Source organism: Myotis lucifugus, unplaced genomic scaffold (assembly GCF_000147115.1).
Source record: "Myotis lucifugus unplaced genomic scaffold, Myoluc2.0 scaffold_18, whole genome shotgun sequence".
Classification (NCBI taxonomy): domain Eukaryota; kingdom Metazoa; phylum Chordata; class Mammalia; order Chiroptera; family Vespertilionidae; genus Myotis; species Myotis lucifugus.
Genome location: NW_005871066.1, coordinates 9,344,370 through 9,367,844, shown reverse-complemented (window position 1 = coordinate 9,367,844; position 23,475 = coordinate 9,344,370). Strand labels below are relative to the sequence as shown.

Sequence of the window (23,475 nt, the reverse complement as noted above, 5' to 3'; positions counted from 1 at the left end):
CCACCAGATACATGTTTGACGCCATGCTGTGTTGCGCCGCGGCCCCCTCCCCGAAGCCCAAGCCCCGACCCGCCGCGCTCCGTCTTCCTCTGTGCGATGCGCGCACCCCCCCCTTGCGTCTGCGCAGCGAGGGTCGCTGCCCGGCGCGAAGTGCGCGGTTCGGGTTCGTTGGGCTCCCACCTTGCAGCACGACGGCCGTCTTCCACCCGCTCCTCTTCAGAGTTCCCAACTTTTTTGATGGATTTATGAAATATTGATAGAGACGAAGCCGCGTTTCAAGGCTGGTGTCAGAGGCCCTTTACGAAAATGGTGGAGAGATATTGCAGAACAACGGATTTGGGGCGAACCATGATGTAGGTATCTCAGAAGCATGTTCACCCAGCGTTCTTACCCAAATTAAGTTTATCGTCCGAGTTAGTACTGGAGTCAGGGTTGAAAATGTAGGAGAAAGGTAATACCTAATTGGAAAAGGCTTGGACGGACAGGCTCCTCCCGAGCCACCCACTCACCTCTCCTGTCCTGTCGTCATGTCCTCTGCTTGGGGCGCTCTTGATGTTCTCCCATAGAAGGCTAATCCTATTCCCCTTTCAAGATTCAGCTTAGGTGACACTTGCCTCCTGGCACCCAGTTATCAGAGGCCCGAGGTAGTGATCTCCTTGTCGGCTTCCCCAATACCTTGGGCTTCTTTGAGGGCTGGAATGGTGGCCGAATGGCGTGTATGGATTGTAAGGTAGTTAACACCATGTAACACCTAAGTAAGGAAGAAAGGAATTTTGCACAATAGGATCCCAATATCAACTTCCAAGTACTTGCCTATATACACACTGGTTTTCCAAGCACCTATGAATTGGCAGTTTCCTCGCCACTGAAGTTATTCTAGAAGGGTTTGACAACTTACTGAAGGTCTTTCTAAGACTAACCCTTTCTTTTTTCAGACCTATTTACCTCCTCATTTGCTTCCCAGAGAATGCAGAGAACACATTTCGCTTTCCCGGTTAACAGAGACAGTCTTACTCTTTTGTCCTGGCTTGCATTCCTCAGTCCCCAACACAGTGCCTTATGCTCAGTGGGCGCCTAGTGGATGGTTGCAGATTCCTCTTACTAAGTAAATCAGTGATGCCCCTCGACTAAATCAGTAGAAAGTGACCGTGCATGGCACCCAGGGCACTTGAGACCACTATAAGCGCTACTCCAGGTCTTACAACTTTCCTTTCTTTTCTACTTTGTTTCTGCACTTTTCCTCCTGGCACCCAGTTATCGGAGTCCCAAAATAGTGATCTCCTTACAGGCTTCCTTGCAATTCTTTGTATTCTCTTTAGTCCAGTTTTCTAAACCTTTACTCCCATTCTGTTGAGGCTTTTTGGGTGGGCACCAAGGGGTAGGTTGTGGATAGTAGTCCTATTTGGCTTGGGCTTCATATTCACAAAGATTCAAAGTAGACTCCAATGTTATTTCCAAAAGAGATATACATGGCAGATGAGAACAATGTTGATGTTCTTTTTGCAACATTACTTATGAACTTTAAAAATCTAACTGTGAATCTATAACTTTAAAAATCTAAAATATACTGTAATTTAGTAACCCAGTTTGGGCATTTCTCCATTTTTTTTTTTTCATTTTTTTGAAAGTCTAAGAAATTGGAATTAGCCAGGCTCTTACTCAACTTCTGAAATTAACTTTCTATTTCCTCTTCTGACTCTAGTTGCTTTTTCTCCTGCTTCTTGTTCATGCCAAATAATGGAAGGCATGGTTGTTCTCTGAAATCCTTTAGTGCTAGAGTAAACACCTTGAACTTTAATAAGTTCTCTTCCTTGGCATTGTGTCAATATTTTTTAAAAGATAGAGACCACTTACAGTGAGCAGAAGAGTATCAGGTCACTTATCAGAACTCAATCATAGGATATGGCTGGGCAAAACAAAGCAGGAGGGAGCTACAGCTGTTACCTGCAGTTGCATGTAGCCCAGCACTGCTTCTGCCAGTCAGCTGAGCTCAGAGGAGCTCCTACTCTCCTGAAAAGGAGCTGGTAGTGGCTGGCAGAGCAGGTGAGATCTGATTAGGCAATCAGAGGGGTGTGGATTTTTATTTAAAACTAGTGACCCAGTGCATGGATTCATGCACATTGAAAGGGAATTAATTAGAAGGTGGCCAGGGGGCAGGATTGGGAGAGAAGAGCCCGACACACCCTGGAGCCAACCTCCCGCGGTCCCTCCCCAGCATCTGCGGAGTGAGCGGGGTCTCCCCAGCAGGTGGGATCCCTTGGGCTGGCCTGTGGGGATCCCGCTGAAACTGGCTCTCCAAGATCCCCTGAGGGGTCTTGGAGTGCAAGAGGGCAGCTGCAAGAGTTGCTGTCGTACAAGGTGTGGAACGCAAATGCAAGTGTGCAGTATACCAGATTCGGGGCCAACAGTGCCCCAGCAATAACATAACCCACAGCCGAAGGTGGAATTGTGCAGTCCTGCGAGGAATCAGGCTCCCTCCTCTCTGGTTTCAGGGTGCGTCACCCAAGAACCAACAATGCCAAGTCACTGCAGCTCAGCAGCTCCTGCATTGAGCGTCTGCCCCCTGGTGGCCAGTACGCGTCATAGCAACTGGTCGGAAGGTAGGAGGGACACTTAGCATATTAGCCATTTATATATATAGACTCAAGGCCTGGTGCACGATTCATGTACCAGTGGGATCCCTTGGCCTGGCCTGCGAGATCGGGCCGAAACTGGCTCTCCGACATCCCTAAGGGCTCCTGGATTGTGAGAGGGCGCAGGCCAAGCTGAGGGACCCCATCAGTGCATGATCGGGGCCAGGGAAGGACTGCAGGAGGGCTCCAGGGTGTGTCCGGCCCGTCTTGCTCATTCCCGGTCGGCCGGACCCCAACAGCAAGCCAACCTACTGGTCAGAGTGTCTGCCCCCTGGTGGTCAGTGCACGTCATAGAGACTGGTTGACCAGTCGACCGTCTGCCCCCTGGTGGTCAGTGCATGTCATAGGGAGAGGTTGAGCAGCCTTAGTATATCATTAGCATATTACACTTTGATTGGTTGAATGGATGACCAGATGACCAGACACTTAGCATATTAGGCTTTTATTATATAGGATTGTATTGAATTTTTTTGGGTGACATTTGTTAATAAAAAGATATAGGCTTCAAGTGTACAATTCTATAATACATCATCTGTACACCTGTACCTAAAGTTAAGTCTCCTTCCATCACCATTTATCCCCCTTTAACCGTCTTCTACCTCACTCAGCTCCCCTTTTCCTCTGGCAATCAACATACTATGGTCTGTGTCTTTGAGTTTTTGTTTTTGTTTTTTTCTTAATCTCATCACCTTTTTCACTCAGCCCCCCAATCTCCTCCCCTCTGATAGCTGTCAGTCTGTTCTCTGTATCTATGAGTCTGGCTTGTTTCACTTAGCACAATACAGTGGAACCGGGTTTTCTAATTTAATTCATTCCAGAAGGTTGATGGAGAAGCGATTTGCTAGAAAACCCATTAGAAATAATGTAAATTGAATTAATTTGTTTCAAACCCCCGAAATGATTCCGTTTTAACCTTTCTTATATACAGTACATGTCTGATGTACTGTTTATAAACAAACACTTCTTAAATTAATCAAACCAACCTCTACTAGCCTTAAACAAATTCCTTTCAGCATTCATTCCAGAGGTGTCTTTTAGGAAGTCAGTATGTGGCACTTTATCAAATGCTTTTTTTGCATCTATTAATATCAGCATGTGATTTTTATTTTTCATTTGGTTTATGTGGTGTATCACATTTATTGATTTTCACACATTGTACCAACCTTGCATCCCAGGAATAAATCCCACTTATCATGATGTATGATCTCTTTAATGTATTGCTGGATCCGATTTGCTAATATTTTTTGAGGATTTTAGCATCTATGTTCACCAGGGATATTAGTCTATAATTTTCTTTCTTCATATTTGTAGTGTCTTTTTCTGGTTTTGGAGTTAGGATACTGCTGGCCTCATAAAATGAGCTTGGGAGTGTTTCCTCCTCTTGAATTTTTGGAATATTTGAGAAGGATAGGTTTTAATTCTTTGAATGTTTGGTAAAATTCACGTGTGAGCCATTTGGTCCAGAAGTTTCGTTTGCTGGGAGTTGTTGTTTTTATTACTGCTTCCATTTCATTAGTTATAATCAGTCTATTCAGATTTTATGATTCCTCTTGATTCAGTTTTGGAAGATTGCACATTTTTAGGAATTTATGCATTTCATCCAAATTGACCAATTTGTTGGCATATAGTTGTTCATAATATTTTCTTATAATCCTTTGGATTTCTGTGGTGTCAGTTGTTACTTCTCCTCTTTCATTTCTGATTTTATTTCGGTCCTCTCTCTTTTTTTCTTGATGGGTCTGGTTAAATGTTTGTCAATCTTGTTTACCTTTCAAAGAACCAGCTCTTGGTTTCATTGATCTTTTGTGATGTTGTTGTTGTTTTTAGACACTATTTCATTTATTTCTGCTCTGGTCTTTAATATTTCCTTTCTTCTACTCACTTTTGGCTTTGTCTGTTTTTCTTTTTCTGGTACCTTTAAGTGTAAAGTTAGATTGTTTATTTCAGATTTTTTGTTTCTTGTAATGCTATGAATTTCCCTCTTAGGACTGCTTTTGCTGTGTCCCATAGATTTCGGGTTGTTGTGTTCTGTTTTCAATTTGTTTCAGGGTACTTTTGGCTTTTTCTTTGATCTCATTATTAACCCATTCATTGTTTAGTACAGTGATTCCCAAAGTGGGCGCTACCGCCCCCTGGTGGGCGCTGCAGCGATCCAGGGGGGCGGTGATGGCCACAGGTGCATTTGTTTTAACTTTTTTTGTATTACCTTTCTATTCTGAGTTCAATAAATAGTTTCATAATTTCAAACTTCAATGTTTCTAATTTACACCTTTCTTTACTATATTTTACGAAAAAGGTAGAAACATTAATACATATATCTTTCTGTTTAATTGCTATTAAAATTTAAAAAAAATTAATTTCCAGGGGGCGCTGAGTAATATTTTTTCTGGAAAGGGGGCAGTAGGCCAAATAAGTTTGGGAACCACTGGTTTAGTAGCATGTTATTTAGCCTCCATGTCTTTGGGTATTTTATAACTTTTTGTGTGTGATTGATTTCTAGTTTTATACCATTCATTGTCTTGATATGATTCAGTCTTGAATTCATTGAGACTTGTTTTGTGTCCTAATCTGAGGTCTGTCCTAGAAAATGTTTCATGTGTACTTGCACAGAATATGTATTCTGCTGCTTTGGGGTAAAATGCTCTGAAAATATCAATTAAGTCTCTTTCATCTAGTGTTTCATATAAGGCTGTTGTTTCCTTGTTGATTTTCTGTCTGGAAGATCTATCCATTGATCTCAATAGGTGATAAAATCTACTCTGACTATATTATTGTCAATCTCTCTATTTCCGTAAATAATTGCTTTATATCTTTAGGTGTTTCTACAAATGTATATAAGGGTTACAGCCTTTTGTTGGATTGCTCCCTTTATCATTATGTAGTCTCCTTTGTCTCTTACTATAGCATTTGTTTTAAAGTTTGTTTTGTCAGATATAAGTATTGCTACCCCAGGTTTTTTTCCCTTTTCCTAGAATGAATTTTCTTTCTACATCTCTTTTCTTTTAGTCTGTGTGTATCTTTTGTTCTGAGGTTGGTCTCTTGTAGGTAGCATATATATGGGTCTTGTTTTCTTATCCATTCAGGTATCCTATGTCTTTTGATTGGAACATTTAAACTATTTACATTTAAAGAGGTTATTGAGCACGGCTGGTGTGGCTCAGTGGTTGAGCGCTGACCTATGAACCAGGAGGTCACAGTTTGATTCCCGGGCATGTCCCTAGTAGGAGGTGTGCAAGAGACATCCAGTCAATGATTCTCTCTCATCATTGATGTTTCTATCTCTCTCCTTCTCCCTTCCTCTCTGAAATCAATATAAATATATTTAAAAAAATAAAATAGTTATTGATAGGTATGTATCACCATTTTATTCTTTTAACTATGTTCCTCTATGTGTTTTTTCTTTCTTTCTTTCTTTCTTTCTTTCTTTCTTTCTTTCTTTCTTTCTTTCCTTCCTTCCTTCCTTCCTTCCTTCCTTCCTTCCTTCCTTCCCTCCCTCCCTCCCTCCCTCCCTCCCTTCCCTTCCCTTCCCTTCCCTCCCTTCTTTTGTTCTTTCTTCTTAATGAAGACCCTTTAACATTTCTTATAAAACTGGTATGATGGTAAAGAACTCCTTTAGTTTTTCTTGTCTAGGAAGCTGTTTATTTCTCCTTCAATTTTAACTGTTAATCTTGTTGGGTAAAGTAGTCTTGACTGTAGGTCCTTGTTTTTTATCACTTTGAATATTTCTTGCCAATCTCTTCTGGCCTGAAGTGTTTCTGTTGAGAAATCAGCTAATAGTCTTATGGGAACTCCCTTGTACGTAATTGACTGTCTTTCCCTTAATACTTTTATGATTCCCTGTTTGTCTTAAACTTTGCCATTTTAATTATGATGTGTCATGGTGTGGGCCTTTATGGGGTTTATCTTGTTTGGGACTCTCTGTGCTTCTTGGATTTATGTGTCTTTTCCCTTTACCAGATTAGGGAAGTTTTCAGCCATGATTTCTTCAAATAGGTTCTTGATCCCTTGCTCTCTCTCTTCTCCTTCTGGTACCCCTATAATGTAGATTTTATTAGGCTTCATGGTGTCCCAAAGGCCCCTTAAACTATCCTCATTTTTAAAAAATTCTTTTTGCTGTTCTGATTGGGTATTTTCTACTACCCTGTCTTCCTTATAACTGCACTCCCCCTACTGAGATCGAGACCGCAACCAGGCATGTGCCCTTGACCAGAATTGAACCTGGGACCCTTCAGTCCACAGGCCTGCGCTCTATCCACTGAGCCAAACCGGCTAGGGCTATAACTATTTTTTTGACCTCTGTATCTGGTAAATTGCTTGCCTCCATTTCATATAGCTCTTTTTCTGGAGATTTCTCCTGTTCTTTCATTTGGACCAGGTTCCTTTGTCTCCCCATTTTGGCTGCCTCTTTGTATTTGTTTTTATGTATTAGGCAGATCTCCTCTGTTCCCCATTCTTGGTAGGGTGGCCTTATGTAGTAGATGTCCTGTGGGACTCAGTGGCACAGTCTCCTTGATCACCTGAGCTGGGTGCTGCAGGAATGTTCCTTTGTAAGTTATGTGAGCCTTCCTGTTTGTAATTGAGTCTTGGTTGCTGTTGGCCCATTTGTGTGTGGGAAATACTCTCAAGCTGGTTGACTGTGAGGATTGACCTTTACCATAGTGTAGGAGCCTCTGTACAGGTGCTGGCCACTGAAACAGAAATTGCCTCAGCAGGGTCTGGCACCCTTTGGATATGTCACTTGAAAAGTAAATTGGATCCTGCTCTGATGTCTGAAGCTGGCCACTAGGTGTGTATATTCTGGGGCCTCTTGGCAGGGACTCTGGTGCAGGTCAATGTCAGACACTGCCTGTGACTTTCCCTGGGCAACAAAGTTATCCAAAGTTGTGGCTGCTTCTGCTGGGCCTTGTTGTGTGTGGGAAGGACCAAGTTGCAGACAAGGCCAGCTTCCACTAGCACTGAGCACTGGTCAGCATAAAGCTCAATGAACAACAAGATCCATGTCTGCCTATCTCTACCTGCTGGCTTCTTGTTAGCCTCAATCACTGTAAGAACTCTGGTGGTACTCCAGGTGCATGAATTCGATTCTCAGTGAGTCACAAGGTAAGGGAGAGTGGTGTTTACCAGATTGATACAGGTTAAAACTTGGTGCCAGTGTTTTGTCTGAGGCCACTCAGCAAAGTTCCCAGGATATACCAAATCTATCTGTCCTCTGCTGGTTGCCCTCAGACCTTTGTGTTGGGGCCAGGTCTTAGGGAGTCAGGGTGAGTTTATCAAACCCAAACAGACCAAGATTTTGTTACCAGACAAAGGGACCTGGCATTGAGTGGGTCTGCCCAGGGCTTTCCTGTAGTGTGTGAATTCTTGACTTTGTGCAGGAAAGATTTCACAATATGAGTCCAGGTTACTTTGAGGGTATGTTTATTAAAGTTGGGGGCAGTGAAACAAGGAGAGGCTTAGCATGGAAGAAGCAAAGGAAAGCCCTAGGCAGGGCTGTTTTAACTCACTGGGAAGTCAGAGAAAAGGGGCCTTGGGAGCAGTTCAGCGGGTTAGCCTGAGACAAGCTGTTGCCTCCCATTGCTCCCCTGGTTGTAAGTCTCATGGGGATCCTTAGAGTTTAGGAGATGTGTGCCTGTGGGGAAGAAGGGGAAGGGAAAGGCACGGGTGTGCTCCCAGGAGGGAGAAGTTACTTGCTGGGTCCTTTGTTTTGAGGGTTTTTAATCTCTCTCTTAGGTGTGCAGGGGAGGGTTTCAGCTGAATATTCATGTTTTCCAAGTGTGCCCTTCAGGGTCGTGGTCTCTACTGATTGGTCAGTACCATGGCAAGGTTTTCTTAGTCATTGCAACTGGTCCTGGCATCGACCACCTGGTTTTGCTGCTTTTCTTGGCCTGGAGTTGAAATACAACTGAGGCCTAAATGTTATCTCTAGGGAGATGCCCTTCTGTATATGACTGTAAATTGCTCAGCCAGTTTGTTTAACTATCTGTCTTAGTTTCCATTCTACTTGCCAAGGAATTTTCTTTGCTTCTTGCTATCCTGCCTCAATTATTCATGTGAAGGGAAGGCTCTTCACTGGTTGGGCTTGGGAGGGCAAAATGCCCCCCTGTCCTATAGCCACACAACTCAGTCAGATTCAGTTCCAGATTCTGCTGGGAGCCCAAGCTTATCAGGGTAGGACCAACTGAGTGTCAAGAAGGTGGAGCTACTGGGAGCCCAGACAGTGGAGCTAGTGGCTCTCCTTTGTGGGGAAGGCCCTGCCTGTCAGGTTCATGGGAAAGTGGAGGCAATGGCCCTCATTCTAAGGCCACACAACTTAGTCACTGATACCTCCTGAGTCTGCCTGGACCCCTACACCCCATCCTAGGCAGCTGACTCCTCAGCAGGGTACAAGTTGTACAGGGTGTGGCAACAGGGAATTCAGAGTTGAGGCTACTACATTTCCCCAGGCTGTTGCTGTAAGAAGGAGAGTGCCCCACTCAAGAAAGAGAGGGACTAAGCACAGCCATCGTGGTAGCTGTCCCTTCAGCTCTGTCCCCAGAGCCACAAACCCCAGTCTCTCCTCACAAGACTCTGGTCCACTCTGCCCTTCATTCGTGGAATTCAGGGTGTGTGGTTGCAAACGATATCTTGTGCCCTGGCTCTGTAAGAGGGCACTTGTGTCTCTAGTAGACTGCTGTCTCTCCCTGGTGGATAGAAACCCAGTTATTTTCACAGCCAGATATTACGTGGGCACCTATTCCCAGCTCTGTTGCTAGACTGTGGAGCCCGGCATGGGTTTGAGACTCAGGGGGAACACTCCACAGCTGAAATATCCGTCCAGAATTTCATCCGCTGTCCATGGTTATGCGGCCATCTTTTTTCACATCTCTCCCCTTCTTACCAGTCTCGATGTGGCTTTTTCTGTAAATCTTTGATTATAAGACTTCTTTTCAGCTGGTCTTCAGTTGATTATTCAGGTTAATCTATATTTTAGTTGTAATTCCAGTTTGGTACTGGAAGGAGGTGAGTGTACCTTCAACCTACTCCACTGCCATCTTGGATCCTGGGTTGTGAATTTTTTTAAACCTAAATAAGAATGTTTACAATAGTATCTCATTGACGGCATAACAGTTCAAAATCTGGGAAGAATGTTCAGATGAGTATATCACATTGACTATAATACTAGTCATTTTCTTATTTGTTCTTCAAATACTGCAGGAAGCCAGAAGCTCTGGGCACAACATGTTCCACTCTCTCCCAGGGCTGTTACGGAAAATAATACTTATAATGCAAAATTGTCCTGTTTGAGGTAGTATTATTGAGCCCTATCTAAGGTGTATAATTATTACGAAGTTTACCTACATAATTTGTCATTGATTTAGTTTCTCTTTTCTGTTTATAAAACATGTGCCAGGTTATGATACTTGGCATTTAAGGATGTACAAGAGGTCAGAAGGAAGCTGTGTATAGGCCAATCATATAATTGGCTAGCTATAATATTCTTTTTCATTTCTCAATAGTATTACAAGATTCTGTTCATTTTTGGGGGGAAGATGAGACTTTGTAATGCATTCTCAACCCATATTTGTCTTTTTTTCCTAAAAAGATTGAGTTAAGAAACCTGAGTTTTGCCTGTTATTTTCACCCATGAGTTCAAGAATCATTTTTTAGAAAAATTGAAAAATCACTCTAAATTTAGACTTCCAGAAAAATTGTGAAATACAAAGAATTCCTGTATACACTTCACCCATTTTCCCCCTAATGCTAACATTTCTATAACCAAGATACATTTGTCAAAACAAAGAAATTAACATTTTATATTATTGTTAACTAGACTACAGAATTTTTTATATTTTTTTTATTGATTTCAGAGAGGAAGGAAGAGGGAGAGAGAGATAGAAACATCCATGATGAGAGAGAATCATGGAATCGGCTGCCTCCTGCAAGTCCCCCACTGGGGATCGAGCCTACAACCCAGGCATGTGCCCTTGACCAGAATCGAACCTGGGACTTTTCAGTTCACAGGCCGATGCCAAACCAGCTAGGGCGACTACAAAATTTTTAAACTTCATCAATTGTCCACTAATGTCTTTTTACTACTTCAGGATTCAATCCAGGATACCACATTTAATCTAATGAGATATTTTCTGAAGATCTGGTGTCTGTTCCCACAACCTTGGGACCCCACTACCTGTTGCCCTAAGCCAGTGATGGCGAACCTTTTGAGCTCGGCGTATCAGCATTTTGAAAAACCCTAACTTAACTTTGGTGCCGTGTCACATATAGAAATTTTTTGATCTTTGCAACCATAGTAAAACAAAGACTTATATTTTTGATGTTTATTTTATATATTTAAATGCCATTTAACAAAGAAAAATCAACCAAAAAAATGAGTTCGCATGTCACCTCTGACACAGGTGTCATAGGTTCGCCATCACTGCCTTAAGCATAAGTTTGTGGAGGCCAGCAAGCCTCTAGTTGCTCTGCAGTCCTTTAGAGCTGTGATACAATTCAGTGGTTAACAGCAAATTTGTGTTGTGAGACTTCTGGGTAAATCCTGACTTGCACTAAGGGGTTTAACCTTCCTAAGTTTCAATTTTTTCATCCCCATCTTTAAAAGAGGAAATGAGAGTTGTGGTGAGGTTTAAATTTTATTATCTTCAGAGATCATATAGAAAAGTGTCTGGTACAGAGTTAAGCACTTAGTTAAAGTTACCTGTTATTATCAGTGTTCCAGAAACAGTGGGTGGATCTGTCTTCAGATTGGATAGTCAAGCAACAAAGACTCAATGCTACAGCAAAAAGTCATTTAAAGAAATCAAACTTTTATTTATTATTAAAAGAGAATTAGAGTGCCAATGAAGACCATTTCATTGATAAAAGGAAAGAAATATGAAACTTGGGAGTAGAATTCCAGAAAGCAAATAAAATGCAATATTTAATTACTGAAAGGCATATGGAGCAAAGTTCATGCTAATCCTTTTTGTATGGGTTTAATTTTAATATATCTGTGGCTGAAGTGAGCACAGTTCTCATCACTATTTTAAGCTTAGCTCACATTTGAGCAGCGAGTAAACAGGAAAAAATGTTCTAATTTTAGAGGTTAATTTTATAATAATCATCACAAATATTGTAATTAGGTTTCCAAAGAAATAAGGCTCATTATATAATAACTAATAATAACGTAACTTAGACTTTGTATAGTGTTTGGCATTTTTCAGAGACCTGTCATAGTCATTTTTCTTACGTGACATGAGGTAAGGGAGGGTGTATGAAATATGAACCACATTTTGCTGAGTGGGAAGCTCAGTGGGAAGAAAGCACATCATGAAAGGCCTCACAGAGGAAGTGACACAGCACTGAACCTTAAGTGATTTGAAGGGGGCTCCCCAGATGGACGGAAGGTTCCCAGCAGAGGTGCAGCAGAACGTAGAGTGATAGAGGAGAGGAGAGTTCTTTTGTGGGAACAAATATCTCAATATGTCTGATACTTTGGGTGAGGGGAGCAGTGTAGAGGCAGGCGAGGCTTTATATGCCAGGCTAGGAGTTTGGACTTGATTCTCTGGCAGCGAGTTTCTTTGAGGCAAAAGAGTAACATGATCAGATTTTATTTCAGGAAAATCATTATGGCAGTAGTATAGAAAATGAACTTGAAAGATCTTTAGCAGGTCGGTTCAAGACAGCTGATATTTTTAAAACCTGTTAACTATGAAATCTCAGGTCCCAGATGTGGTGCCACTGAGCAAGAGGAGACAGCCAGTTTGGTACTAGCAGCACAATGCTGCCTGCAACAAAAGCACGAGATTTAGATACAGGAATCCTGGTTCCAGCCCTGGCTTTGTCAGATCTACAATTGTCCTGGAGCATTACCATTTCATTTCCCTTGGCTTACCTCTGTGTAATGAGAGTATTTGTGTGGCACCAACTTTACATATGTTAATTGACATCACTGGAGTACTTCAGACAACAAATCAGGACTTGGAATGAAGACAAATGTGAAGGTTTACAAGCTAGTCCCAGAATCATATCCAAGGGTGGAGGGTTTAGCAGATTGCCTAAGCTATGTAGAAGGGTGGATATGGGGATTGTAGAATCCAATTTTGAGCCACTTCTATCATAAGTAATTATTCCAAGGACTTCCATGTTTTATTGTCTCCCTAGAAAGCAGAGTGCCGCCAAAGATTTAAACAGAGATTTCAAATTAAATATTATATTCTACCCAGGTTCTCTCTTGAAGTCAGGTGGGAATAAAATAAAATGTTCACTAGTTCTATAAGGTTGGTTTTGATACCGTTGTAATTAGCTAGTTATTAATAATAGGAAAGGAGCAAAGAGAAAGCCAGATATTATAGGCATGTCATTTGGGCAGCTTTACCAGGAAGCTGCAATTCACACTCTTCCTCAGAGAACAGTAGCCTATTCCTTGCAAAACATTGGGGGAAGGGATTCAACAAAGAGAAGATAGACACATGCGCAGTAAAGTTGGAAGGTCTACTCTAGGATACTTGCCTGTCAATCATACCTAGGGGCAGAGATGTTTGGCCAGATTGGGTGTGGCCACTGCAAGGGCATAAACATTTGGGAATACAGAATCCCTAAACAGAGGAAGTCTCTCTGTTGACTCTTGCTCTTGTTGCTCAGGGCGTCCATGTTCTCTTGCATTTGCCCGTGTGGCCCAGGGCCATGTGGACCCCCACATGCCGTGGACTGATGGACTGCAGTGGGGAACACAAGCTAAGCTAGCCTGATGCTGTGTAGGACCTGGCTCCAAATGGGAAGGAAACTCTGGGCACTGGCTCTGATTTTAGCTCTGCTGAAACCCCAGCTACACTTCTGTGACAGGGCAAAGGGAAATGGGACTTTGGAAACCCAGGAGTGTAATTCCATGGAAATAAAGCTTTGTACTATATCCCATTCTCCGGAAATTCTTATTCCAGCAGTACCCCAAGAATCCCACTTTTACAAGCGACGGGGAGGGGGGGGGGAGACGAGCCCCTCTCCTCTCCTGTAGCAGTTTGTTTATCTACTTGCAAGCACAAAGAATTGACTTCCTGCCAGGGAGAAAATGGTGTGGTAGATCTGGACAGCAAATAGCAGATGTAGTGCTTTGTTTTTAACACGCTGGACAGGATCTCCCCAGGATCTGAACTTCCTGTATTTAACATAGGAAACCCAAAAAAATGCACAATAGCCTTTCCCTCTTGATTCCGGCCCTGTAAATTTTGTATCAGGAGCACCGTGATTTTCTGAGTGACATTGTAGCATTTATTAAGAGAAAATAGATCACCAAAGATAACCACTTTTAATGTGGACCAGTCACATGCCCAGGAAGTGTATTCTTAGAGAGAGAGAGAGAGAGAGAGAGAGAGAGAGAGAGAGAGAGAGAGAGAAAGAGAAGAGAGGAGAATCTTCTAAGATGATACAAAGAGGGGAAATAAAGAAATGCTTGAGTAGGAGCTGGCCAGGAAAATTCTGATGCTGATGAAATGATGGCAATGAAATGTGTTTATAATTTTTCTAAGTAGAAGAAAGTATTTTATACAGTAGCTTGGTTTCTAGAAAGTTAACTGTAAATGTAATTTTTGCAAATAGGATTTCACTTTAATATACTTTAGGAGTTGGCCATTCATTTAAACTTTAATATACTTTAGGAGTTGGCCATTCATTTAAACCTGTGGGTCGCGAACAATGAAAATACATCCTGCATATCAGATATTTACATTACGATTCATAACAGTAGCAAAATTACAGTTATGAAGTAGCAACGAAAATAATTTTATGGTTGGGGGCCACCACAACATGAGGAACTGTATTAAAGGGTTGCGGCATTAGGAAGGTTGAGAACCACTGAAAGAATTCTTTTGGAGAACTTCTTTGTGATCATTCTTTATGTTTCATAGGTTTGTATTTTTTATACTCCCCACCCATCCCAATTTGTTTAATGCAACATCATTTGTAATTTTTTTTACAAGCTACATAAATTGAAATTGATCTTTGCTTTCTGAAACAATTTATTTGACTATTGTTATTTTCCTTGAGGGAAATGCAAGGTTTGTTTGTTTTTTGTTAGTATTTAAACTCCTTTGCTTTCTTGTTTTTCTCTCTTTTTTTTTCATTTCCTAGAATGACCAAATGATGAGAAAGCTAGGAGTTTATTGACTTTGACTTGGATATCAGGATATAATCCTGAGAAAATGAGGAAAGCCCCAACACTCCACCACCTACCTATGGAAATAATAGAATACGTACATCTGTGCTGTTATGTAGATCCTGAAATGCCACCATAATACATTCTTTATCTTAGGTTTACAGCTTTGTGTTTTAAAATACAAACCCTGGAGAATTATTGCATTAATTGGTCTATTACAGCATAACATTTAACTGGGAATTACTTGATTATTTTTCTCTGGGCAATAAGAAAAATGGGAGTTTTAATGAGAGTGTAGGAAAGAAGGGGTAATATTGGAATCCGGGCTACCAACCCAGAAAGACAGGCTTAACAAAAGGAAAAAATTCCCGCTGCCGAGAAGTTGCAATAGGGATAATGAATATCTGGGAAGTAAGGTGGAGAAGCTGCTCAGCATTGAAGAAAGGAAAATGGGAAGCAGAAATATGCCGAGACCGGTTTGGCTCAGCGGATAGAGCGTCGGCCTGCGGACTCAAGGGTCCCAGGTTCGATTCCGGTCAAGGGCATGTACCTGGGTTGCGGGCACATCCCCAGTGGGAGATGTGCAGGAGGCAGCTGACCGATGTTTCTCTCTCATCGATGTTTCTAACTATCTCTCTCTCCCTTCCTCTCTGTGAAAAATCAATAAAATATATTTTTAAAAAAAAGAAATAAACTTGGATTCCTGCACAATTTAGTTTAGGGAAGACTAAGTTTTCTTAGCATATTTAATCAATGGTTGCCAATCATTTGAGAAGAGATACCTGAATAGAGACCCATTCCTTCCAGTTTTTATTGATCACCCATAGAGACCGTACCTGGTACCTGCTAAGTACTAATCATATGAAGTAGAACAAGATATGTCCTCAAAGAGTTTATATTCTAAAAGGGAAGATAGACCAAAAGAAAAATAAGATAAATGAAAATATATTTTCAAGTTGTGATATGTGCAATGAAGAACAGAAAACACATTTTTTATATTTTTGTTTTCTGCTTTACCCCGCAAAATCTGTGGTAAACAGAGATAAGTTGGCACTGACTACAGTCTACATAATCAACTACTGTTGACTTACTATTAGGTCCTATGTAAGTTAGGTTCTATGTAAGGAATCCTATATAGGATTTCCAAGGATAATCTTCCAACACTCAGAACCCTTTGAAATTCTGTAGACTCCTAAACACTAAAGGGCTCCTCAGAGCTAATTCTAATTTTCAGTAGGTGAGGTTGACCACTGTGAGGTTTGATTTTAAGACTGACTGTTTGCTATCCCCGCCCCAATACAATGCCCATCCTCTGGCTACATTTCCAGAAATTCCAGGGTTGAGAATTCTAATATACTGGCCTAAGGAGAAGCAAACAGAAAAGTGATCAGGCATGGAACTTCTGGCAACAGGGAGAGAGAGAGGAATAAGAAATAAACCCAAAACTCCAGAAAAAAAGCTAACAAGAAAACTGACTGAAACTATTCCACATTCCAAATTAGTGATTCAGGTAAGAGAAAAGGCAGAGCAGGGAACGGAATTTCTCCTAAACTTAAGGTTAGGATGTGGGAAGCCACTTGAGGTCTCTATTTGCTCAGTTGTTAAAGGGGGACTGTAAATACATACTTCTAGAGGCCTGGTGCACAAAATTTGTGCACTCGGGGAGGGGGGGGTCCCTCAGCCCGGCCTATGCCCTCTCACAGTCCGGGAGCCCTCAGGGGATGTCGAACTGATGGCTTAGGACATCCCAAGCTGTCAGTCAGACATCCTTAGCGCTGTGCTCACCAGCCATGAGCCCGGCTCAGGGCTTCTGGCTGAGCAGCACTCTCCTTGTGGGAATGCACTGACCACCAAGGGGCAGGTCCTGCGTTGAGCATCTGCCCCCTGGTGGTGAGTGCACATCATAATGACTGGTTATTCCACTGTTTGGTCGATTTGCATATTTGCCTTTTATTATATAGGATGAGAGCCTGCATGAACAGTCATAAGCATTCTTTTATGCATGTGATTACTAAAGCCATTAGAAGTAGGAAGTCAGGTAGATGACATGTTATTTTTATGTAGTTGATAGAATACTGAGGGATAATGTAAATTATATCTATGCCTGGTTCTCACATATCTACTAGTAAAAGAGGTAATAAGAGAAAAATGAACTATAGCAATCAAGTAAAACTATCTTCTTGAGCCTATTGTGTTTGCCCAGCATTCTTTTGGAGGAACATATCTGCCACCCTCATTTCAAAGTATTCCTATTCAGGTGGTTTGGCCCAAGGATGGGTATGTGGATCAGTCAATTAGAATGTTTTGTTTTCCTGGTCACAGTGATTGCCTCATGAATGAATATGTGATACAAGTTGAACTGGTCAGAAGTCTCTCTGAGTATTTTACCAGCTATCCAGAAAATACCCTTTCTCTAGGATCACAGGCTCTAAGAACTGGAGTTCTGGGGCAGCCAAAGTCCGTCTCGCTGCCACATGGAGTCACTTTAAAGATAAAACCAAGCAGAGGGGGAAAGTGGATAGGGAGTGGGAGAAGAGAGGTCCTAATTTATATTATATCCATTCTAAGAGATCCTTGTGTGAATGAAGCGGAGTAGAAGGATAGGTTTTTAGCAGTCTGTGAGAATGGTGCCATCAGGGCTGTGACCCACCATAGAACCAGTTGTCTTTGTTAGGAGGGGCCAAGCTCTTCCAGGAAATTTATCTTAGAAGGGGTCTGATGATAGTAAATAACCAGGCTGGGACTTCTTGAAGTTATTTGCCCTTGGGTAACTTCAAGCTTAGTGTATACCCACTCTCCTGAAGTCTTGTGTTCTCTGCTGCCTTGTATGAAGCTGAATTACCAGGTTCACCTGGAAAAAGAGTGAAGAAGAAATAGGAATCCAAGTCCAATAGAATTAGCCTCGTTTTTCTCATGTATCAGATTTGAAGATGTTTGAAGGCAGGTCCTGTATCTCCCACTACGGGGATCTTCAGGCCTAGCAGAGCCCCAGAACTCAGTAAGCATTTAAATGAAGTATTGAGTCAGTGAATCTGATATGGCATATAGAGGTCGAGGCTCTGGAATATTCAGCCTGAGAAATTCATTGCTTTGGATTAAAGCACTGCCTCTTCAAGCATCCTTTTAAAAATGCAAATGCCCAGAGGAGACATAAGTTATTTTTGTCAACCAGCAATTCTTATTTTTGGAAGCTATCAGGACAAGGGTAACTATAAACATTGGATTTTAGAGAACACTCTTAGTGTGATAGAAAAGGTACAAATTTGTGTAACTAATTTGGAAAAGTTTAGTATTATCTCCTAAAGTTGAACATTCATATTACATATGACCCAACAATTTACTATAAGAGGTGGACCCAGGGGAAATTCTTACACATATATGTGCAAGAATGTTCATAGCTTTAGTGATCACAAAGCACAAACCTGGAAACTACTCAAATGTGCATCAACAGGAGAGTGGATGGATGAATTGTGATATGTTCACACAACTAGATATTATGGCAATAAAACCAAATGAACTATACTAATTCACAACAATATAGGTAAATCCTAGGAATGAAACAATAAAACATAAGTGAAGAAAGTAAATGTACATAATGTATACATTATGACAATTTCATAGAGTTGAAAACAGCTAATATAAGAATATACTTTATAGAATATATATGTAAATGCAATTAAACTGTATATTCTAAAAAAGCAAAGGAATTCTGGATGATGGTTATATTGTGTGGGGAGAGGTGGAGAATGGGATGGAGATTACGTGGTTAGATGAAGGTTATGTCAAAGTTCTAGCTTTTGTTTTGAGTGGTAGGTTACAGGTACTTATCACATTATTAAGAATAATGAAATAAGTCAAAAACACACACACACACAAACCAAAGCCTAGGTTCCCTAGGAAACAGCCTGAGGCTGCTGCTTCATTTGGAAAGTGCAATCTCAGAGCAATCATGGTGAGGGAAAAGTGAAGGCAGGCAGGGAAGGGTGGGAAGCAATGGCAGGGGACACATTACATTGCTTCATGAAGAGCGCCTAAGAACAAGGCCAATGAGTCATCCGTGTGTTCAGCTACATGGGAAGTCTTCAAGGAGGATGTTCAGAGAGACTGTGCCTTGGGAAGGATGAGGGAGAGGAAAATTGTTGGACTGAGTCTCTCCAATGAGAAGTAACTTCCATTAGGCACCGCTCCTGGGTTGCTTCTCTGGCCCCTTTTGGTGGCAGAAGCAGATCTCATAGCCTGTGTTTTAGCTAAGTCCAGGAGTGGTGAGAGAAGCCAGAATCTCAGGGCATGTGGCTTATTAGCCCAGCTGTCCAACACCAGCAAGGGGAAGGCCCTCCCATGCAGGACTCTGGCCCCAGGAGGAGTAAGTTCCTGGACTGTGGAGGGAACTGAGCCAGAGCTGGTGGCTGAGGGTGCAGGCCAGACTGGCACCGACCAATCTAAGAAGTTTGTAAGATGTGTCCTGTATAAGCAGGGGCTCAGAGTCCAACCCAGGTTTCAATACCTGTATGAATTTGGATAAATTCCTTTACTTCCCTTGAGCCTCATATGGAATATGGGAATAGTGGTAACAACCTCCAAAAGTTGTTAAAAGAGATAATGTATATAATGCAAACTGATGAATATTTGGCACCTAAGAAGTTCTCAAAAAATGGCATTTTCTTCTGTCCTACCTCATGCCATGAAGCATAGTTGAGACAGTACTGGGATGGGGGAGCAGGCCTGGCTTCATTCCCCTTCTCTTCATTTAACCCCATCCCCAAGGGCACTGGCACCTGTGTTACAGGACGAAAGACAAAGGACAATTTTTACCCCCTTCCCAACGTCAGTAATCCTGTGCTCTCTGTTTGAAAAGCTATTAGGTTTAAAGAGGCATCCCAAACATAGATGGGTGTTTCAAGCAGGCAAATAATTTGCCATCCACTCCAAATGATATTCCTCAACATTTGTCTAATATTTACTTTGGTTGAGGGCAGAGCTGGCCCTAGCAGGACAAAGGCACATTTCACCAGTGTTGGGAGCTGAGGCTGGGGACCAGAGGTCATCAATGGCAGATTTCCAATTCATTTCAGGGATATGTTAGCCTCTCTGTGACTTGCTATCCTAGCCACCTGTCTACTTGATCATTCCCCTTTATGTTTCTAGAGCCCCTCAAAGGGCAACTAGGTCAGCCAGACCTCTTGGTAGTTGATAAACATCACTTTAATTCAGGATCTCCTTTCTTTTTAGTCATTCAAGAACATCCATTTTCTGCCCTAGTCAGTTTGGCTCAATGGATAGAGCATCGACCTGCGAACTGAAGGGTTCCTGGTTCGATTCCGGTCTAGGGCACATGCCTGGGTTGTGGGCTCTATCCCCAGTAGAGGGTGTGCAGGAGGCAGTCAATCAGTGATTCTCTCTCATCATTGATGTTTCTATTTCTCTCTCCCTCTCCCTTCTCTCTGAAATCAATAAAAATATATTTAAAAAAAGAATATCCATTTTCTGGTTTGCCTGCCTCATACAATTAAGTGCCACTGCCTTTCATAATACCACCATAGGTTCTTGTGTTGCAATACATGCCAGGGACTAAAATAAATGCATACTGCTATTTTTTTAAACTAGCGCCTTCTTTTTTTTTTCTTTTTTTCTTTTTGATTTTAGAGAGAGAGGGAGGGAGAGAGAAACATTGATGAGAGAGAAACATCAACATCAGTCAGCTGCCTCCTGCATGCCCCACTGCTGAGGATCGAGCCCAAAACCCAGGCATGTGCCCTGACCTGGAATCGAACCAGTGACCCCTGAGCCACACTACCGGGCGATACTGCCATTTTGCTGGTAAAATGTAGTATTGTATAAGTGCAGGTTTTAATTTTGTAGATTTAGATGACTTAAAATTTCCTTGTTCTTAATTTGGGTTCTAATTAGGGGGTAAAATGAAGTTATGTGGGGCTAGAAGACTCAAAGACTCTCTCCTTATCATTAATGCATATTTTACACATGCTCCCAGACCTCCTTCTCTGAGCCTTTTTGAGGATAGAGTACATTCCTAATCTCTAGGTTGCCTCTCTTCCTTTGAGCTAACCCTGTGGCCCCCACAAACATGTAAAAAATTCTGAAGGAGTGGCACTCCTGCACACTCTCGGCACATTTCATTTGGCCCATCCCTTCTGGTTCATTTCCTATGTTCACGGATCCAGTTGGCCCCAGTTTCTTTCTAGTGGGGAGTGAGCAAAGGAGTAGGAAGTCATTTAAAGACTTCACACCACTGACTTTGAGTCTTATTGGAGAAATGATCAGTCTGTCCTGTAAATACCTCTTGGGTCCCCAAGATCAAAGCCTGGAATTCTACTACCAGAACTTTCTTTTGGCATTTAAGATGTCCTAACTCACCTATGTCTTTAATGTGAATGGCGAGCAGGTTGGCTCAGCAGAGGCCCTGAGGACAACTGGGAGATGGAGGAGGGGAGGATGAAATTAGGTATCTCAGGACCCGGGTAGATCTTGCGCTTTGATAGGAGCCACCTGGTGGCAAGTCACATTTTGGCCTTGAATTCCTCCTCTTGCTGTCATAGCTGCTCCCAGCCTTTAACTTTCAAATTAAAAATGTTTATTTATGGTAGTAATGGAAAATAGTGTAGTTTGGAGAACCCATAAAAAATAAAAAAGCAGAAGAGTGTCACTCAAAACAATGTTTAAAACAAAAGTTAAACATTAAAAAAAAAATGAGATCCAAGTAAAGGCCCTTCAAGGTAAGAAACATACACTATTATATTTTCAACCCTTTCCCCCCGCCCCCTGTGACATTAGGCCATCTTTTATGAAGGTCATCTTGATGAAAATAACTTTAATGTTAAGATATCTCCTGAGACCATGTGACCTAATATGGTAAGTAAACAGTAGGCAGTTGCTGAATCAAAGGAAGGGGTCATTCAGTAACACAGTTAGCCCAGCATGGGTGCTCCCTTTTAATCAGAATCTCACTCTCTGTGGGCTCACCCTTTGGCCTGAACTTTATTAAGCTGCTGGATTAAAGGCATGAGAATTGAATTTCTATTTCTAAGCTTAGAGAATCTATTTATTCCTTTTATCAGTTGTCAGGACCAGTATCAGAAAATGTTGAAAATTGCATATGAATAATGATTCCTAATATTACATGTTTTTTGTAGTTTGCAAAGCACATTTATATGTATTATTACATTTACTCCTTCTAATCACCCTGTGAAGTAGGCATTATTATTATCACAATTTTAAAATCATAGATAATGAGAATGGCTCTAAACTTAGGCTTTCTTGTCCCAACTTCCACAATTCCCATTTATTCTGAGGAGATGCTAGTTGTACACCATGCTCCCCTCACTCTGATTTTATTAATAATAATGGAGGTAATAGTGGCTGACATTTGGGCTAGTCCCATGATGCCAGGCACATCTCATTTAATCATCATGCCAATCCCATGATATAGACTTTATAGCTAAACTGATTTTGCAGATGAGTAAACCGAGGCTCAGAAAGGTTAGGTATGTAATACCAGCGTGCATAGCTAGTAAGTGATGGAGACAGGATTCAAATCCAGGCCTGTTTCGTTCCCTAGCTCTTAATCAGTCCACTCCATGATCTTGCTGTGTCCTTTGGTTTCTCTTCAAGGTTTCTAGCTCCTTCCAAATGTCTGATTCAAAACAGCAGAAGCACACAGGGTGCTTTCAAGGGCAAAAACCAAAGTATAGGCTGTGGGAGGTTACAGGATGAACAGTAGGTCCTTTAGAACTTATTCCAGTGAGAAACACAACTAACCCACGGAGCAAAGCAACAAGACATCTTAGGAGGGGCATGGAGCTTAGTGGGGAGCAGGGAGTAGAGTAAAACATGGGACTGATCAGCCCACACTGAGGCATTAAGTCCCTCACCAAGGGACTTACTACAGATCCTCTACACTGAATCATTCACATTTTATAGGAGGACTAGAGTGCACGAATTTCGTGCACTTGGGTGGGGGGGTCCCTCAGCCCGGCCTGTGCCCTCTTGCAGTCCAGGAGCCTTTGGGGGATATCTGACTGATGGCTTAGGCCCACTCCCTGTGAGCCCAGCTCAGGGCTTCTGGCTGAGTGGCGCTCCCCCTGTGGGAGCTCACTGACCACCAGAGGGAAGCTCCTGCATTGAGCATTGAGCATCTGCCCCCTGGTGGTCAGTGCACATCATAGCAACCGGTCGTTCTGCTGTTTGGTCAGTTTGCATATTAGCCTTTTATTATATAGGATGGGGTGCTTAACACGAAGGCATCCCTGGCTAATAATGACCTATGGCACAGCAGAGGGTGACATGTACCAGCTGGTGTGAAGGCAGCACAGACTGAGGATTGTAAGAACCTCTGGTTGGTTACAAATGCTCCAATACTGTGTAAATTCTAAAAGATAAACTTTGAGATAAAGGCCATAATACAGTTAAGAGCTACTTAGGGTTTTGCTTCAGTTAAAAAACAATAAAAAGTCCCCAGCCACCTTTCCAAAATTAGCTCATTCCTATGCTGATTGATGCTGGCAGAGGGGTGGGGGAAGTTGGTGAGAGAAGGTCTGGGAACAAAACAATTTATTCAACCCCATGAAAGGAAAGCCTTTCAAGATTTGGATGAGGTGGTGGGAGAATTCACACCTTGATCTGCTACACTTTCCTGGGGAAGCCTTTCCTATCATGGCTTATGGTTCTCATTCCTGGTTGCACATTAGAATCACCTGGGCACTT

The 23,475-nt window shown here is 42.0% G+C and overlaps 1 long non-coding RNA gene across 2 annotated transcripts in view; it reads left to right on the top strand.

The window, feature by feature from the left end:
* The first annotated feature begins 91 nt into the window (after positions 1 to 91).
* LOC106696513 overlaps positions 92 to 23,475 on the top strand; it is a 31,774-nt gene continuing 8,390 nt past the window's right edge. For both annotated transcript variants that reach the window (XR_002828387.1, XR_001347470.2), the window contains exon 1: positions 92 to 353. This is a non-coding gene — a long non-coding RNA (uncharacterized LOC106696513). The remainder of the gene's footprint in view (positions 354 to 23,475) is intronic.